Genomic DNA, 6,000 nt, shown 5'->3' on the forward strand with positions numbered 1-6,000 from the left:
CTGCCCCACCTCTGCATCTCGTTGGCCCAGGCTATACGTCATGACGTATTGCACCAGGGCTCGGCGGTGCTGGCACAGTCGCTGTAACATGTGGAGAGTCGAATTCCAGTGTGTCGGCACATCGCATTTCAGGCGATGAACCGGCAGGCCGAAAGCCTTCTGGAATGATGCAAGTCACTCAGCTGCGGCGGTTGAATGGCGGAAGTGAGCAGACAGTTTTTGTGCCCTGTTCAGAAGGCCATCTAGGCCGGGATAGTGTGTTAAAAATTGCTGGATAACAAGGTTCAACACGTGAGCCATACAAGGCACGTGTGTCACCTTGCCCAGGCGAAGGGCCGCACCCAAGTTTGCAGCATTGTCGCACACGGCCTTACCAGGCTGCAGGTTGAGTAAAGACAACCATTTACCAAACTCAGTCTCCAGAGCTGCCCACAACTCAGCCGCTGTGTGACTCTTATTTCCAAGACATTTCAAGATAAAGACCGCCTGTGTTACGGTTGCTGCGAGCACTGGAGACTATGTCCAGATTTCTTGCTACTGCACATGTGCAAGCGCTGGAGACTAAGTCCAGATTTCTTGCTGCTGCACATGTGCGAGCGCCGGAGACTAAGTCCTATATTGGAGCCATTGCACATGTGCGGGTGACATCATCGCTGACACGAGGTCACATGTCTCTGACACCTTCTATGCCGATTGGTCGCTGGTCATGTGCTTGTGATGCCTTGCTCGGTGATAGGCCAGCATGACGTCACTCCTGTCGTTCTGGCAGCGGATTGGTTCTGGTGTCCTCCATCTTGGATGAGGCACAGAGTCTATATAAGACCCTGACACATGCTGCATGGCGCTCAGTCCTCTTGGTTCATGTATAAGAGTAGACGCTCTGTGCGCGTTCCTCTAGGCATTCCTCTGTCCATGTTAGGTGAGCGCTACCGGCAGGGTAGCGTTCTTATACCGTACAGCTTCGGCTGCTGTCCGTATCCTTACCTCTTAGGGGAGCGGACATAGGCAGGTGCCTGAGGCACATGGTCTGGCTGGGCCTTGTGGTTCGACTCGTAGGTGGACGTTGCCGCTAGGGTAACGTTCCTTATACTGCGTCTGGCAGTTGTTCGTATCCTCGCACACTAGGGGAGCAAACAGAGGTAGGAGCTTTGTGCGGCTTACGCTGCTGTTCGTCTCTTTTGCACCACTAGAAGAGCGGACCTAGGCAGGTGCCATATCTAGTGGTTCGTGTCCTCGCACACTAGTGGAGCGAACGCAGGTAGGAGCTTTGTGCGGCTTACGCTGCTGTTCGTCTGTTTTGCACCACTAGAAGAGCGGACCTAGGTAGGTGCCATTTCGCACACATTGCCTTTGTCTCTGTGGTTATTAACAGAGATCATTCCACACACCCTCCAAGTAAGGGAGGAATTGCTTTACTTACTTATTATATCCTTCTGTGAGTTAACAGAGGTATTGCACTCTGCCATAGTCTGCAGCAGAGTCTTTGCACGGTGGACCCTGACTGTCTGATACTCCTTTAGGTTATTATCAGACAGCCCCCCGTAACATTAGGACTGAGCCAAGGGTCTGGCAGTTATGGCAGAATATCAGCAGTTACACCGTTACATACAAGTACTTGAGTCACGGCTCAAGAGTATAGAGGATAAACCTCAGACCATGGTGACATCTGCACATGATCCTCGACTTGCTCTGCCAAACAGATATTCTGGCGATGCCAGATCATGTCGTGGTTTCATTAGTCCGTGTCAGATACACCTAGAGGTCAACTCTTCTCGCTTCTCTACGGAGAGGTCCAGAGTAGGCTTTATCATCTCCTTACTTCAGGACAAAGCCTTAGAATGGGCGACTCCCCTATGGGAGCGCTCTGATGTGGTTACTCTGAGACATCAAGACTTTCTTGATGCTCTTAAGGCGGTATTCATGGGTCCGCAGGTTACCCATGATGCGGCCCTGAGACTGTTAGATCTATCTCAGGGTTAGGTATCCACTAGTTCTTATGCCATTGCTTTTAGAACTGTGGTGGCAGAACTAGATTGGCCAGAGAAGGTGTTGATTCCTATCTTCTGGAGAGGGTTGGCAGGCCTCAAGGATGCTCTTGCTACTCGTGAGGTCCCTGCTTCTCTGGAGGACTTGATCACAGTAGCAACGAGGATCGATGTACGCCATAAGGAACGTAGACTCGAGGTCTCTTCCTCACGCCCTAAGCATCGGGCTATTCCAGTTGTTGAAGGTCCGCTACCATCTTCCTCAGCATCTGAAACATCTCCCACTCCTATGGAGTTAGGTCATACGTCTTCCAGACTACGCAAGTCTAATCCTCCTATATGTTACGTATGTCGTCAGGCTGGGAACTATGCCAACAAGTGTCCTAGTCGTCAGGGAAACTCCCTGGCCTAGTAACCATTAGAGGGGGGTTACTAGAGACGTCTTCTGCACCCTCTAAGTGCTGTATCCCAGGTCAGCTCTCGTTATCTGAGAATACATGGCCTATTATGGCTTTTGTGGATTCCGGAGCTGACGGGACTTTTGTGTCCTCAGGATTTGTAAAGGGACACTATTCCCTCTATCATGTTAGAGGCGCCTATTCCTGTCCGTGTTGTTAATGGAACTATGTTGTCTGACTCCATTACATTGAGGACAGTTCCCTTGCGCCTTTCCCTGTCTCAGGGTCACATAGAGGAGATTTCTTTTCTTGTTTTGCCTGAGGGTACAGACGACGTCCTTCTGGGTCTCCCATGGCTTCGGACTCATGCTCCTCACATTGACTGGGAATCTGACAGCATTATTAGTTGGGGTTCGAAATGTCAGTCCCGATGTCTTCCCTTACCATCTAAGGTCATTGCGGTTGCATCTACTGATCTCTCTCCCATACCTACACCCTATCTGGATTTCACTGACGTGTTCTCCAAACAGCGTGCTGAGGTTCTTCCACCCCATAGGCCGTATGACTGTGCCATAGACCTTATCCCAGGTTCGGTTCCACCTAAAGGCAGGGTTTAACCCCTGTCGATACCTGAGTCGGAGGCCATGTCGACCTATATAAGAGAGAGTTTAGAGAAGGGGTTCATTCGTAAGTCTGTCTCTCCCGCGGGAGCTGGGTTTTTCTTTGTTCGGAAGAAAGAGGGTGATTTGCGTCCCTGCATAGATTACAGGGGTCTCAACGCAATCACAATAAAGAACAAATACCCATTACCTTTAATTTCGGAGCTCTTTTACAGACTGAGAGGAGCTCAAGTTTTTACGAAGTTGTATCTGCGGGGTGCGTATAACTTGGTACGAATTCGAAAGGGTGACGAATGGAAGACCGCTTTTAACACCCGAGACGGTCACTATGAATACCTCGTCATTACTTTTGGGTTATGTAATGCACCCGCAGTATTTCAGGACTTCGTAAACGATGTGTTCAGGGATTTACTGTTATCCTCAGTAGTGGTGTATCTGGACGACATCCTGATTTTTTCTCCTGATCTGGAGACTCATCGTCAGGATGTCGTTCGTGTCCTTTCCCGTTTAAGGGAGCACTCTTTGTTTGCTAAACTCGAGAAATGTGTATTCGAGCAGTCCTCATTGCCTTTTTTGGGTTACATTATCTCACAAGAGGGCCTGGCTATGGATCCTGCGAAGCTCTCTGCTGTCCTGCAATGGTCCGAACCTCATTCCTTGAAGGTGGTGCAACGCTTCTTAGGATTCATAAATTATTACAGGCAGTTCATACCCCATTTCTCTACTTTGGTGGCCCCTTTGGTGGCCTTGACTAAGAAAGGTGCTAATCCCAAAGCCTGGTCTACTGAGACATCTCAGGCTTTTGAGGCAGTAAAAAGACACTTTTCAACTGCTCCCGTTCTTCAAAGACCCGATGAGAGTAAGCCCTTCCTCTTAGAGGTTGATGCCTCTTCAGGGGGTGCTGGTGCGGTCTTGTATCAAAAGAACGGTGCAGGTAGAAAAAGGCCGTGTTTCTTCTTTGCGAAAACCTTTTCACCGGCAGAGAGAAACTATACCATTGGGGATAGGGAACTGCTCGCCTTGAGATTAGCCTTGGAGGAGTGGCGTCACTTGCTAGAAGGAGCGAAATATCCTTTCCAGGTCTATACAGACCATAAGAATCTGACCTACTTACAAACCGCTCAGCGTCTGAATCCTCGCCAAGCCCGCTGGTCCTTGTTTTTCTCCCGCTTTCACTTCTCCATCAACTATCTGTCTGGGAGTAAGAATAACAAGGCAGACGCCCTGTCTCGCTCTATGCTTTCTACCCAGGAAGAGATTGACGAACCTCGTCTTATCCTTCCCTCCAGGGTTTTTCATACGCTCTCCCCTGTGACGTTAGACCAAATCCCACCGGGCAAGACCTTTGTTCCGCCTGATCGACAGAATGATATACTGTCATGGGCCCACACCTCAAAAGTGGGTGGGCATTTTGGTATTAGGCGGACACGAGAGTTACTGGAGAGGTGGTATTGGTGGCCACACTTAGCCAGCCACGTCAAGAGATATGTCGGTTCCTGCTACTCGTGTGCTCGCAACCGTCCATTACGGCAGAGACCGGCTGGGCTCTTGCATCCTTTACCAGTGCCAGATAGACCATGGGAGGTGGTAGGCATGGACTTTGTGGGTGATCTTCCGTGTTCACAGGGACATAGATTTGTGTGGGTCATTACGGACCATTTCTCCCGGATGGTTCATCTTGTACCGTTATCGAGAATCCCATCTTCCAGGGTACTAGCCAAACTATTCCTCAAGCATGTCTTTAGGCTTCACGGGATGCCAGATCGTATCATTTGTGATAGAGGCCCTCAATTTACTTCCCGTTTCTGGCGAGATCTTTGTAGCCTTCTGCAAATTGAGTTGAATCTCTCTTCGGCATACCATCCGGAGACCAATGGTTTGGTTGAGCGTACCAATCAATCTATGATTATATACCTTCGACACTTTGTTGCTGAGAACCACGATAACTGGTCCTCCCTCCTACCCTGGGCAGAATTTGCCCTTAACAATTCGCTGGCTGAGGCCACTGGGCAGACACCGTTCGTACTCAATAATTGGCAACACCCTAGGGTACCGGTACCGTTTCCCGCTGCTGCACCTCCTCCTCCTGTGGCCGACTGGGCAACTAATGCCAGAGAGGTTTGGGATCGGACTCAAGAGTCGATCCAAGCAGCTAAGGACCGTATGAAGACGGTGTCCGATCGGTTTCGTCACCCGGCTCCTGTCTTTTCTCCAGAGGACTTTGTGTGGCTCTCTGCAAAACACGTGAGACTTAGAGTGAGCTCTGTCAAATTTGCTCCTCGCTTCCTGGGTCCTTATGAGGTTCTTCGACAGGTAAATCCTGTAGTCTACCAATTGAAGTTACCCGTCCATCTTAGGATTCATGACAAATTCCATGTCTCACTGCTAAAGCCGGCTATTTTACCTCACGCTCGTGAAGTGCACTCTCCTGCCTCTGATTCCTCTCGCTCTAGCTATGAGGTACGAGCCATAGTTGGTTCTAAGATGGTTAGAGGGCGCAGGTTCTTCTTGATAGATTGGGAGGGTTACGGCCCGGAACATCGCTCTTGGGAGCCTGAGGAGGCTGTCCATGCTCCCGACTTAGTTGCTGATTACCTGCGTCGCCGGGAGGGGGGCCCTTGAGGGGGAGGTACTGTTACGGTTGCTTCGAGCACTGGAGACTATGTCCAGATTTCTTGCTACTGCACATGTGCAAGCGCTGGAGACTAAGTCCAGATTTCTTGCTACTGCACATGTGCGAGCGCTGGAGACTAAGTCCAGATTTCTTGCTACTGCACATGTGCGAGCGCCGGAGACTAAGTCCTATATTGGAGCCATTGCACATGTGCGGGTGACATCATCGCTGACACGAGGTCACATGTCTCTGACACCTTCTATGCCGATTGGTCGCTGGTCATGTGCTTGTGATGCCTTGCTCGGTGATAGGCCAGCATGACGTCACTCCTGTCATTCTGGCAGCGGATTGGCTCTGGTGTCCTCCATCTTGGATGAGGCACA

Source organism: Anomaloglossus baeobatrachus, chromosome 4 (assembly GCF_048569485.1).
Source record: "Anomaloglossus baeobatrachus isolate aAnoBae1 chromosome 4, aAnoBae1.hap1, whole genome shotgun sequence".
Lineage (NCBI taxonomy): Eukaryota > Metazoa > Chordata > Amphibia > Anura > Aromobatidae > Anomaloglossus > Anomaloglossus baeobatrachus.